Source organism: Lagenorhynchus albirostris, chromosome 7 (genome assembly GCF_949774975.1).
Source record: "Lagenorhynchus albirostris chromosome 7, mLagAlb1.1, whole genome shotgun sequence".
Taxonomy (NCBI): domain Eukaryota; kingdom Metazoa; phylum Chordata; class Mammalia; order Artiodactyla; family Delphinidae; genus Lagenorhynchus; species Lagenorhynchus albirostris.
In genome coordinates, this window is record NC_083101.1 from 21,410,090 (window position 1) to 21,424,316 (window position 14,227).

General features: G+C 37.9%; 1 protein-coding gene across 1 annotated transcript in view; it reads right to left on the reverse strand.

Annotated features, from left to right (window-relative positions):
• KIAA1958 (KIAA1958 ortholog) overlaps positions 1 to 14,227 on the reverse strand; it is a 170,532-nt gene that overhangs the window by 155,932 nt on the left and 373 nt on the right. The gene's annotated exons all lie outside the window — the stretch shown is intronic.

Below are 14,227 nucleotides of genomic sequence, written 5' to 3' on the forward strand. Positions count from 1 at the left end.
GTTTCCTGAGGCAGGATTGTATTGCTGTAAACTTCTCTCTTAGAACTGCTTTGGCTGCCTCCCATTGGTTTTGGGTCATCGTGTCTGTCATTTGTTTCTAGGTATTTTCTGATTTCCTCTTTGATTTCTTCAGTGATCTCTTCGTTAGTGAGTAACATAGTATTTAGCCTCCATGTGTTTGTATTTTTTACAGTTTTTTTCGTGTAATTGTTATCTAGTCTCATAGTGGTGTGGTCGGAAAAGATACTTGATACGATTTCAATTTTCTTAAATTTACTGAGGCTTGATTTGTGACCAAAGATATGATGTATCCTGGAGAATGTTCCATGAGCACTTGAGAAGAAAGTGTATTCTCTTGTTTTTGGATGGAATGTCCTATAAATATTAAGTCCACCTTGTTCAATGTGTTATTTAAAGCTTGTGTTTCCTTATTTACTTTCATTTTGGCTGACCTGTCCATTGGTGAAAGTGGGGTGTTAAAATCCCATACTATTATTGTGTTACTGTCAATTTCCCCCTTTATGGCTGTTAGCATTTGCTTTATGTATTGAGGTGCTCCTATGTTGGGTGCATAAATATTTACCATTGTTATATCTTCTTCTTGGATTGATCCCTTGATCATTAGGTAGTGTCCTTCTCTGTCTCTTGTAATAGTCTTTATTTTAAAGTCTGTTTTGTCTCATATGAGAATTGCTACTCCAGCTTTCTTTTGATTTCCATTTTCATGGAATACCTTTTTCCATCCCCTCACTTTCAGTCTGTATGTGTCCCTAGGTCTGAAGTGGGTGTCTTGTAGACAGCATATATACAGGTCTTGTTTTGTATCCATTTACCCAGTCTGTGTCTTTTGGTTGCAGCATTTAATTCATTTACATTTAAGGTAATTATCGATATGTATGTTCCTACCAACATTTTAATTGTTTTGGGTTTGTTATCGTAGGTCTTTTCCTTCTCTTGTGTTTCCTGCCTAGAGAAGTTCCTTTAGCATTTGTTGTAAATGGTTTGGTGGTGCTGAATTCTCTTAACTTCTGCTTGTCTGTAAAGGTTTTAATTTTTCTGTTGAATCTGAATGAGATCCTTGCTGGGTAGAGTAATCTTGGTTGCAGGATTTTCCCTTCATCACTTTAAATGTGATTTTCCCTTTATCACTTTAAATATCCTGCCACTCCCTTCTGGCTTGCAGAGTTTCTGCTGAAAGATAAGCTGTTAACCTTATGGGGATTCCTTTGTATGTTATTTGTTGCTTTTACTTTGCTGCTTTTAATATTTTTTCTTTGTATTTAATTTTTGATAGTTTGATTAGTATGCATCTTGGCGTTTTTATCCTTGGGTTTATCCTGTATGGGACTCTCTGTGCTTCCTGGACTTGACTATTTCCTTTCCCGTGTTAGGGAAGTTTTCAACTATAATCTCTTCAAATATTTTCCCATACCCTTTCTTTTTCTCTTCTTCTTCTGGGATCCCTATAATTCGAACGTTGGTGCATTTAATGTTGTCCCAGAGGTCTCTGAGACTATCCTCAATTCTTTTCATTCTTTTTTATTCTGCTCTGAGGCAGTATTTCCACTATTTTATCTTCCAGTTCACTTACCTGTTGTTCTGCCTCAGTTATTCTATTGATTCCTTCTAGAGAATTTTTAACTTCATTTATTGTGTTGTTCCTCATTGTTTGTTTGCTCTTTAGTTCTTCTCGGTCCTTGTTAAATGTTTCTTGTATTTTCTCCACTGTATTTCCAAGATTTGGGATCATCTTTACTCCCATTATTCTGAATTCTTTTTCAGGTAGACTGCCAATTTCCTCTTCTTTTGTTTGGTCTGGTGCATTTTTACATTGCTCCTGCGTCTGTAACATATTTTTTTGTTGTTTCTTTTTTTGATGGGTGGTGCTGTATTCCTGTCTTACTGCTTGTTTGGCCTGAGACGTCCAGCACTGGAGTTTGCAGGCCATTGGATAGAGCTGGGTCTTGGTGCTGAGATGAGGACCTTCAGGAGGCCTCACTCCAATTGATATTCCCTGGGGTCTGAGGTTCTCTGTTAGTCTAGTGGTTTGGTCAAAGGCTGTTTTGAACAGGATTTGGGTAAATCAGTGAATTTGATGAATATGTTAGTCAGGTAGATGAATCCTTCCTTGCATTAGTTGTACAAAACCAGCCTAAAATTGAAAAACTAAAAAAAAGTTTTTTAAACTTCTTTAAAGAAAAGTTAAGAGAATTTTGGGGGGGAGTGAAAAAAATCTTGAAAATGTTTCTATATCTGCTTGGATTCACCCAGATGCCAGAAAAGGATTCCTTTGGCAAATTTCCAAAAGCAACTGAAATGCTACCTTTACTTAAACTACATTTGGGGTATATTTTCACTAAAAATGATTAAAATCTTAAGTTTCGTCCAGGAGTTAAACTTTAGTTATAGAGAAATTCATTAATGTAGAGTTTCTTGTTTTCTTAAGATGCCAGATAAATGAAGAATATTAATGAATCATAATTGTCATGAATGTTAACAACCTGAGTAATTCAGAAAAGAATTAAACTCTCTGCAACAAATATACATGGGCTTATCACTATATTATAAAGCAGATAAACTACAAAAGCTATTAATCAAATTACTGCATACCTTAATTTTTTTTTTTAACCTACACAGATATCTGTCCCCCTTGATCAATAGGAAAAAAATAGTTTCCAACATAATAACAAAAAATCATTCCAGGAATAAATAAGGACTTCTAAGCAAGCAGGATAGAATCAGAAGCTTAGTTCTGAACTCTCCTCATATCTATTCATAAAAACAGATGGAGCCGACCAAGAAATAGACTCACACATATGCTCAACTAACTTTTTACAAAGGTGCAAAAGAAATTCAATGGAGGAAGGATAGCCTTTTCAACAAATGGCACTGGAGTAACTGGACATCCACAGGCAAAAACGAACCTCAACCTAAACCTCACACCTTAAATAAAAGCTAACACAAATTGGATCAGAGACTTAATTGTAAAACAATAAACTAAACTAAACAAAACAAAAACTGGTATAAAACTACAAGAAAATCTCTGGGATCTGGGGCTAGGCAAAGAGTTCCTAGACTTGAAACCAAAAGCAAGATCCATAATAGGAAAAATTGGTAAAATTAAAAATTTTTGCTCTGCGAAAGCGCATGTGAAGAGGATTAAAAGACATCTATAAACTAGAAGAAAGCATCTGCAAACCAAATATCTGACAAACGACTAGCATCTAGAATAGATAAAGAACTGTGAAAACAGTAAAACAAGCCAACAAAAAAATTCAATTAGAAAATGGACAAAAGACATAAACAGACATTTCATAGAAGAGGATATACAGATGGCAAATAAACACATGAAAAGATGTATAACACTAGTCATTAGCCAAAACCACAATATTACTAAACACACATCAGAATGGCTAAAATAAGAAACAGTGACAACATCAAATGCTAACAAGGATGTGGAGAAACTAGATCACTTATATATTGCTGGTGGGAATATAAAATGGCACAGTCACTCTGGAAAAGTTTGGCAGTTACTTAAAAAATTAAATGTGTAATTACCATATGATATAGCAATTACATTCCTGGGTATGTTTCCCAGAAAAAATTAAAAGTTATGTTCATAACATCTTTATTTGTAAAGGCCAAGAAATGGAATCAACCTAGATGTCCTTCAGCAGATGAATGCTTAAATAAACTATGATAAATCCATGGACTACTACACAGGAATAAAAAGGAACAAACTATTGATACATGCAACAACCTGGATGTATCTCCAGGGAATTATGCTTAGTGAAAAAAGCCAATCCCAAAAGGTTACATACTGTATGATTCCATTTATATTTTTAAATGACAAAGTTCCAGAAATGGAAGACCTCGTAATGGTTGTCAGGGGTTAGGGAAGGGGTGGCAGGGTGGGAGAATAGAGGGGCTGGTAGAAACAAGTACATACACAGGTGATAAAACTGTACTGAACCTAATACACACACATATGAGTAAAAGTAAAATTGGAAATCTGAATAAAAGTGGACAATTGTACAGATGTCAATGTATTCATTTGCTAGGGCTACCGTTACAAAATAAATACCACAGAGTGGGTGACTTAAACAACAGAAATTAATTTTCTCAGTTCTGAAGGCTAGAAATCCAAGATGAAGGTGTTGGCAAATCCGGTTTCTTCTGATGCCTCTTTCCTTGGCTTCCAGATAGCCACCTTCACACTGTGTCCTCACATGGTCTCTCCTCTGTACACACATCTCTGGTGTCTCTTTCTGTGTCCAAATTTCCTCTTACAAGGACACCTGTCAGAATGGATCATGGCCACCCCAACAGCCTCGTTTTAACTTAAGCACCTTGTTAAAGGCCCTAGCTCCAAATACAGCCACATTCTGAAGCATTGGGGGATCAAGGATTCAACATATGAATCAGGGGGAATGCAATTCAGCCCATAACAGTCAACAGCCTAGCTGTGATATTATAATTTTATAAAATGTTAACCATCAGGGGAAACAGCAAAGTATGCAAAGAATCTATTATTTCTTACAATTGCAAGTGAATCTACAAGTACATGGGGTGGCAGGGGTGGGGGCAGATAAAATAACTAGGATAACAGAAGGTAAGATCAACAGAATTAGGTGATGAAGTAGCCCCATGAACCTGAGATGAGTAGGCAGAAGCTAAAACACTCACATAAACAGGACTCACACAGGATCAAAAACTGGGCAGGTGAGGAGAGAAAAAAAGAGGAGTTCTGATAATTATATAACCTGGAACAAGAAATTACCAACAATTACCCTCAAAAAGAAAGGATCCCATTTAAGTGAAACTGGATGAGAGAAGAGTAAAGTCTCTCAGGCTTCTAGAGAAGACTACAAGACCATGGGGACCTACTAAGAGGCCTTAGAAAGAAAACTGCTGGGGGCCTTCCCTGGTGGCCCAGTGGTTAAGACTCGGCACTTTCACTGCCGTGGGCCTGGGCTGGATCCCTGGTCGGGGAACTAAGATCCCACAAGCTGTGCAGCGTGGCCAGAAAAATTTTTTAAATTAAAATAATAAAAATTTTTAAAAAGGGGACTTCCCTGGTGGCGCAGTGGTTAAGAATCTGCCTGCCACTGCACGGGACATGGGTTCCATCCCTGGTCCAGGAAGATCCCACATGCCACAGAGCAACTAAGCCCGTGTGCCACAACTACTGAGCCATGCACCTAGAGCCCACGCTCCACAAGGAGAAGCCACCACAAGGAGAAGCCTGAGCACCACAACTAGAGAAAGCCTTGGCGTAGCAATGAAGACCCAACGCAGCCAAAAAAAAAAAAAAAATTTAGAAAAAGAAAACTGTTGGGATTAAAATCTAAATCAAACAAAGAGGCATCACTAAGGATAAAGGATAAAGATTCCCAAAGGAGGCCAATCTCAGAGAATATCACAGCAGAGACTAGATAAAGAGGACATATTTATTCCTGTATGTTGAAATATAATATACAATTAGAAAAGAGCAGAAATAATAAGTGAACAAGCTGCTCATATTTCACCATTTCACAAACAGAAGACATTTATGTAACCAGCAACCAGATCAAGAAACAGAATATTACCCGCACTCCAGAAGCCTCCACTTTTCTCCTTTCTAGTCACTAATTCCTCAACAGATCATGCTTGCTAATGTCCACTGGCCAAAGTAAGTTATGTAGCCAAAATTAGACTCACTGCAGAAAGAGACAACACACGGGTGTAGACACCAGGAGATGTGATTTATTTGGGGTCATCAATATAACACCCTACCACATATTATACTGATGGTCATTTGGGCACCCTTCAGTTTGGGGCTATTACAAACAGTACTATGAACATTCTTGTACATTTATTTGGTAAGCATTTATCTTCAAGTGGAATTACTGAGTTATAGGATATGCATATGCAGCTTTAGTAGATACTGCCAAACAACTTTCCAAATTGCTTGTATCCATTTATATTTCTATACCAATTTACACTTCCAATAGCAGTGCATGAGAATTCCAATTACTCTACATTCTCACTTGGTATTTTTCATTTATTTCATTTAGCCATTCTAGTGGGTATGTATTGGTATCTCACTTTGATTTTGAGTGGCCATATTTTTAAATACTTCACATAAGAAACCAAGGAGAAAATTTCAAACCTTAAAACTAAGAAAACTACCTTGGTCCACTTCCACCCCCATCACAGAAACCTCCTGAAGTACAGGTAAATCCTTCTAACTTATACATGAACAAGAGAAAAGAATACAACATAACCCTATGAAAAGTACTGTGAGAAAAAAGATTAAAAAGAACCAAATTACGTACCAGTAGTCAATGAAGGAACATCACAAAAATATGGCCACAAAGCAGATGAAAACTGTAATATAATATTTCAATAAGAATTGAAAGAAATTAAGGAAATGATAGGATGCTATGAAAGAAAGCATACATCAGAAATAGAAAAGCTAAAAAAAATGACAATGGCTAAATAACAAGAGCATTTAAAAGGAGAAATGACAGAGTTCAGTATGGAACAGAAAAGGAAAAAAAAAATTCAAAAGGAAGACAAAACTAGAAGGAACACTAGGCTTAACAGATAGACACCATAGAAAGTACATTAAAGAGACTAAAAGAGAAAAAGAAAAAAGTACAGCAAATATAAAAAATAAAATAAAAAGAATTTGAATAAAGTATAGACGTAAATGATAAGCAAAGAAGATTCAACATTATGTAACAGAAGACCTCAAGGAAGAAAATAAAAATAATGGAAAAGAATAAATATATAACTGATGAAAATATTTTTTTAAAAAATTTGAGCCAACATAATAAAACATCCATTGTGTATCTGGAAAAATTAACAGAGAACAGCCAACACTTAAGATGTATTCTAGTAAAATTATTTGCCTTTAAAGATGAAGGGAGACTTCCCTGGTGGGTGGTCCAGTGGTTATGCAGGGGGGCTGGGTTCAATCCCTGATCAGGGAAATAACATCCCACATACTGCAAGTAAGCCCACGCACCACAACTAGAGAAGCCCCGCAAGCCACAACAAAGAGCCCATGTGCTACAACAAAGACCCAGCACAGCCCAAAAAAATAAATAAATAAAAGGTGTGTGGTGGGGGGGGGAATGTCCTTTGGGCATCTAGGAAAAAAGATAAAGACACTTAAAGAAGAAAGAAAATCATATCGGTATTAGACTCTGACAACACTTTTTATCAGAATACAGTACAGTAGGACTCAGCAAACTATGGCTTATGTACCAAATCTAGCCCACTGTCCAGTTCTGTAAATAAAGTTTTACTGGAACACAGTCATGCTTGTTCATTTATATATTCTCTACGGCTGCTTTTGCACTGACATGGCACAGTTAAATAATTGTGACAGTGACCTATGGCCCACAAAGCCTAAAATAATTACTATTTGGCCTTTTAAAGAAAAGTTTTGTCAAATCTTAAAACAGAATAACATATTTAAGATACTTGAGGAAAGGGGAATTCTCCAGTGGTCCAGTGGTTAAGACTCTGCGCTTCCACTGCAGGGTGTGCAGGTTCAATCCCTGGTCTGGGAACTAAGATCCCGAATGCAGCGCAGACATAAATAAATAAATAAATAAATAAAATAAAATTACTTTTAATAAAAAGAGAGATGCAAACATTAGAAGAAAAAAAAAGGTATTTGAGGGAAGAAAATGCAGGCTAAGTAATTATATTCAGCCAAAATGCCCTTCAAGTTTAAAGCCACAGATGAACAGTTTTAAATATGAAAGACAGAAGATATTACTCACACAAGCTCTTTATGTGTATTCATTGAGCTTCAGACTATCAAATGATGATTATAGAAGCCTTAGCACAAGGACTTACGTTGTACACTGAATATATTCAACTGTAGAACTAAAACCAATGATGGGCAAAGGTGACAGAGTAGTTTGTGACTTGTATGGGGTGAACAGACAGAACTAAGAAATCTTAGGGAGCAGGAATTGACTGGTCTAGGCACTTGATTATGTATGGAAGACAGGACTGAGAATAACGGAGGCATCACAGATAACTCCTAAATTTCTGGACTGGGAAAATGTATGGAAATAGTACCACTCACTAAGCTAGGGAACACAAGAAAAGACAGATATGAAGAGAAAGATAAATCAAGTTTTGGGCATGCTGAATGTGAAGTGTTTGTGGCAGATCAAATGACTGTGTCCAGTTGGTTGTTGTATACATCTGGATTTCAGCAGAGAGGCCCTGAGTGGATATCAGATTCAAGAGTCATCAGCCAAGGAAGGTGTGAACTGATCAGAATGGCGTGTAATTTACCATGCAAGTAGCAAGGCCAATATCTGAAAAAGAGCACCAAAAGAAACATGTCCTTAGAATTCACAAGAAAACAGCATCAGCAGTTTCACTAAATTTGGCTACACTGAGATTCTCCTGCATTTGAAACCGATGATTAAGAATTTTCTACTTTAAACTATCCAAAATAAAGTATTTAAAAATAATATGAAGAGTGAATAAAAACAAAATAAAGCCTTTAACTCCCCACTTTAATTATTTTTAATGGCATACGAAGTTGATCATATTGCTGTCTACTGGACCTTGCACTCAAGTGAAAAAATGCCAAGAGAGTAAAAAAGGTATAAAAGATGAAAACCACTATAAAATTACACATATGGAATGAAGTATGTATGTATGTATGTATGTATGTATGAAAGACATTGGTGGAGGAAGAGGCTGTATTATCAGCTGAATTGTGTTCCCTCCAAATTCATACACTGAAGTCCTAACCCCCAGTACTTCAGAATGAGACTGTATTTGGAGATTGGGCCTTTAAAGAGGTAATTAAGGTAAATGAGGTCATTTGGGTGAATCCTAAGGATATAGACTGATGTCCTTACAGGAAGAGAGGAGATTAGGTCACAGAGGGGCACATAGGAAGGACCATGTGAAGATACCTAAGGAAAACAACGATCTACAAGCCAAGGAGAGAGGCCTTAGAAGAATCCAACCCTGCCAACATCTTATAGCTTCCAGAACTGTAAAAAATAAATAAATTTTTGTTGTTGAAGCCACCCAGTCTGTCGTACTTTGTTTCAGCAGCCCTTAAAAACGAATACAGACTAGAGAGAGAAAGTAGTCCTAGTTGGGTAAGAGTTCAGATATTGATAATATTCCACTAAGTATGAAGCCTTGTAACAGAAAAAGTAGAGCTTTTGCTATGTGGTGATTATGGCTTATATGCAACAATAAAATTTTTTAAACAGTTAAGTATTTACAAGGGAAAACAGGGAAGATACTGACAAGGGAAAAGTGAAGGGACACAATATTGGCAAGTAGAAAAGGACGGAAGAGGTTAAAGTAGTGTCAGTTTTGAGAAAAATCAAGAAGAGAGAAATCCAACCGAGATATGTCCTATTCCTGACATTTTAATGAACTAAAAAGGTAAATAAAATAACCCAAAAACAATTCAGCCAAGGAAGGGAGAGTAATGGAGGCAACTCTGGATAATTCTCTAGAACTCAAAAGAATTTTAAAAAAAAATTTCAGCTAATGGAATCCTTGATGATTAACAAATAAAAAAAGTTTTCAGGTATCAAACGAAAAGATGTTTGCAATGGGTATTAATGGAATTCTTTGAAAGTTATTTTTGTGTTTTTTGTTTTTGAACAAACAGGTAATCATTACTAGCAGCTGCACTACTTCTTGCCCTGCATCCAGAGCTACAGAGGCCCAAGAGGAAGTAAGGTGGAGGGGAAAGCAATTCTCCAACTTGAAGCCCTGCTCCCTTGTGCCAGGCTGGTCAACATTCAGGCAGATCAGAGGGGGAAAAAAGCTGGAAGAAAACTGCACCATTTGTGGTAAGACTTTCAATGTTTTAAAAAGTTTCTTAAATGATTTAATGTCTTCTTAAAGTTTTTTAAATTTATATTTAACATAAAGTTGCACAATTTATCTTTTGATGCTACTTTTCTTTCAGTACAAAAGGACCAATTACTGATGTCCTATACCACATCCCTTTGCTTTCTATATTACTTTAAGTGTGATAAAGTGTTTCTTTTTTTTTTTTTTTTTTTTTTGCGGTACACGGGCCTCTCACTGCTGTGGCCTCTCCCGTTGTGGAGCACAGGCTCCAGACACGCAGGCTCAGCAGCCATGGCTCACGGGCTCTGATAAAGTGTTTCTGAAATACATCTTCTTTGTCACTAGAGACACTGGTTTTACCAATATGCAATACTCAAAAAGCTCTCCAACGGTTTAAGTGTGAGACTCTGCAAAACAAACATGAATACTGCTGCATAATTTGCCTTTCTCCAGAAAAGGGTATTACACTTTGTTGACACTGCATACAAAATAAAATGCAAAAATTTGCATTTTCAGTACTTTTGGTTTCTTGACCTTTATTTGAATTTGAGACTAAGCTTTACCAAACAACAGAATTTACACTGTAACTAGCCAACCACAGTCCTCATTATGGAATCTGTGCAGTGCATTTGTTACCTAGGAAACAGAGGAGAGCACAGGCAGAGTGCAATTTCAGTATAGCAAAAGAATTCTCCAATCATGCTGGTAAATAAAGTCCATAAATCAACTAATCAGAAGCAAAGTCAAGAAGTACCATGGAAGAGTTAAGCTCTATGGAAACTTCCTTCAAGGCAAAAAAGAAACCTGTGGGGTTTCTTCAGGCGACTATGTAGGTCTCTTCACTAAATATTATGAGCAGGTTTCTTTACAAACACAAACTGTCAAAAAGTAAACTGTTCAAAATAAATGGCTTCTCTCCAATCTTCAGCTTCTCTATTTTTGACAGTATTTAAGAGAAAAAGCTTCTTTAGAGCCAGCCTCATACATCTGGTAGCAGAATATTAGTCCAAGAATGAATTCTGCATTTTCGGCAAGCAGCAAGGGTATGTACTGCTCTTAAACAACGCAGGACGATAAAGGCTGGAACGAGAGGTCACTGTCCGCACCTCTCACAGTCAGGCCTACTTTCCCAAGCTACAAAAAACTTTAGGAAAAAGAACTTGAAAGTCCCAGATCTTTTATAAAGAATAAAATTGTTAACTTTTCAGCTTTCCCCCTGGTTATTACTAATGATAATACTAGTCGTTTGAGGGTTCCAGGTAACATAAAGTGAACATTTTAAGTGTCTTTTTTTTTTGCGGTACGCAGGCCTCTCACTGCTGTGGCCTCTCCCGCCGCGGAGCACAGGCTCCGGACGCGCAGGCTCAGCGGCCATGGCTCACGGGCCCAGCCGCTCTGCGGCATGTGGGATCTTCCCGGACCGGGGCACGAACCCGTGTCCCCTGCATCGGCAGGCGGACCCCCAACCACTGCGCCACCAGGGAAGCCCCATTTTAAGTGTCTTTTAATGGTACCACACTAATAACTAACAAACAGGAAAAGACTAGAAAAGTCTATGGATTTTAAAGCCTATCAAATTTAACCGTGGAGAGCTTAGTGTTGTTAAAAAAAAAAAAACTGGTAAATATCAGATTCCACTGCTCAGCTACTGATACATTTAAAACCCAACTTTACGCAAATTCAAAATTTCTGGAAGCATTTGTCATAGTATCAAAAGCAGCAGAAAAAAATTTCAACGATGAGATGTGAAAAATAATTTACATACCTTCCTAAACACCAACATACCAGACGAAAAATCAGATGAAAATATGAAAGAGTCTCTGGAATGCTTCTGATTAACTAAAATAGTACCGTTAATTATAGAAAAACAAAGCACAAAACAAAACAATTAATATCTACATATCACAGTCAAACAACAAAACAAAAAAACCAGGTGTTATCTTTTAGCCAGCCTAAGTAAACACACCATGCCAATCCCAGAAAACTGTTAGACACAGCTACAACTCTGTCAAGAAATTCTCAATGCAGGCCACACCCTTAATGTTTAGTTTACACAGTGACTCCATTAAACCTTAATGCTACAACTGACAGCCATGTAAACAAATACATAAACATGCAATTCAATTTGTTAGCTTATCTTTTTTAATACTGGGAAGAGCTGATGAAGAGTCTGTATCTAAAGAGCTGAAACTCTGGAAGTGTTTTAGAACTCTATACCACCATTCATGGTAAAGTCTGAACAAATTTCAACACTTAGCCTCTTTGGGCCATCCTTATTAGAAAAGGAAGAGGTATCTTGCTCAAGGGCCTACCAGCACCTGACACTGAGCTCTGTGCAGAGTTTAAATTCATTTATCTAATCTAGAACAGAAGTCAAAACAGGAACTAATCAAAGAGGCTGGCATGACCTTTGTTAGATGTACCCTCTTCTAAGTTTTAAGTAAAGTGTACAAAAATGTACACTCCAGGCATTTACAAAATAAGGCATGAAATAATATTAATGTGTTAATGTAAAACTAGGACAAGAATCTAGGATACATTTTTCTCCTAGAAAAAGACCACTATTTTAGGCATACTAAACTGTCTCCTCTTTATAATGACAAAAATCAGTTTGCCTAGTTAACACTATATTAAATTGTATATTGTTTTCTGACAAATTTCTACATGTTACTTGACAAAAATTTAAATAGCAAATATTTTTTCCACCATAATAATTTTCCTTCATGTTTGGATGATAATACTTTTATTTTTTAAGAAAGACTACATTTCCTACATAACTGCGTGTCCCCAAAACTGTGTTTTCTTTTTTGATCTCCTTGGTAACCATCAGATTTAAGTTTGTCAATATGGATTCTCAAACAATAAGCAAAAAAAAAAAAGTCTCCAGAAATGAGCAGTAGATAGAGGTGAATGCAAAGATATAAATCCACACCTGCGTTAAACTCTGAATCTGGAAGGGCTTCCCTGGTGGTGCAGTGGTTAAGAATCCGCCTGCCAATGCAGGGGACACGGGTTCAAGCCCTGGTCTGGGAAGATCCCACATGCCACAGAGCAACTAAGCCCGTGCCCCACAACTACTGAGCCTGTGCTCTAGAGCCCGCGTGCCACAACTACTGAAGCCCACGCGCCTAGAGCCCAAGCTCCGCAACGAGAAGCCACTGCAATGAGAAGCTCGCCCACCACAACGAAGAGTAGCCCCCCCCCGCAAGCAGGGAAAGCCCGTGCAACGAAGACCCAATGCAGTCAAAAAAAAAAAAAAAAAAAACCCATTAAAAAAACTGAATCTGGAAAATTAATTTTCTGGGTGCTTATGCAACTTCATTTATTATCTGAGTATCTACAAATACATAGCAACTGTTCATAAAAACATATAAATAATACAAATCAGAAATATCACTTACAGTGCTTTTCAAAAGTTATATCCACCATATACAACACAGTCGTTGGGTTATAAACAGAGAATACATAAATACATATAATAAAATAGGGAAAGCACAATCACAGGGAGAGATGATCAGTTCTAACGTTCATGTTCTCCCCATATGTCGTGAAAGATCTCATATCTTAAACCAGCAAAAATAAAGGTTTTAGCCTGGACAGAAAGTTAGATAATTGTTTATCGCACTCCAGTCTAACCTCCACTGTGGAAGTGACTTACTTGTTAACTGTTTATTTAATAGGTAGAAGATTCTGTCATGTTAAACCTAAGGAGTCTGGGAAATAACAAAACTTTACCTCCAAAAGTTATACATATATGTAACCATCACAACCATATTCATCTTTTATTTCTTGCCTTTAAGTCCTTATCAGAAAGAAAGAAAGAGAAAGAAAGAGAGAAAGAAAGAAAGCCATCAGAATACTAAAAAACACTGATTTTGGTCAGCCCAACCTTCTCCTACCGAGGGAAATCTATTTCTCGATGTATTTGATAACAAACACAAATCACTGTGCGCAGCCTCAGACGGGTTGGGGGGCGGAAGAGCCCTTCGGAGAAAGCCCTTCTCCGTCAGAAACAATAAATAAGGGACGCAAGCGATGCACGTTCCTTCACACACGCCCCAAAAGCACCTTGGCGTGCCTCGCGGGAGGGAAACAAGTCTGGCAAAGCACCGAAACACCTCTCTCCCTCTCTCTCCATAACCTCCTCAAGACTTGAAAACTAAGAGAGCAGATCTTTTCTTTCCCCTTTCCCGCCCTCCTTCCCACCTCCAACAAACCCCAGAGAGGGAGCGGGCGAGCCAGACCCACGCAGCGCGCCCGCGGCCGCGGCGGCGACAGGAGACGCTGGGCGGCGGGCCGGCCCCAGAGAGACAACCCAGAGCCGCGGCCGCCGCTCGCTCGGCCGCCGGGGGTTTCTACCCCCTCACGCCCCCGAGGCCGT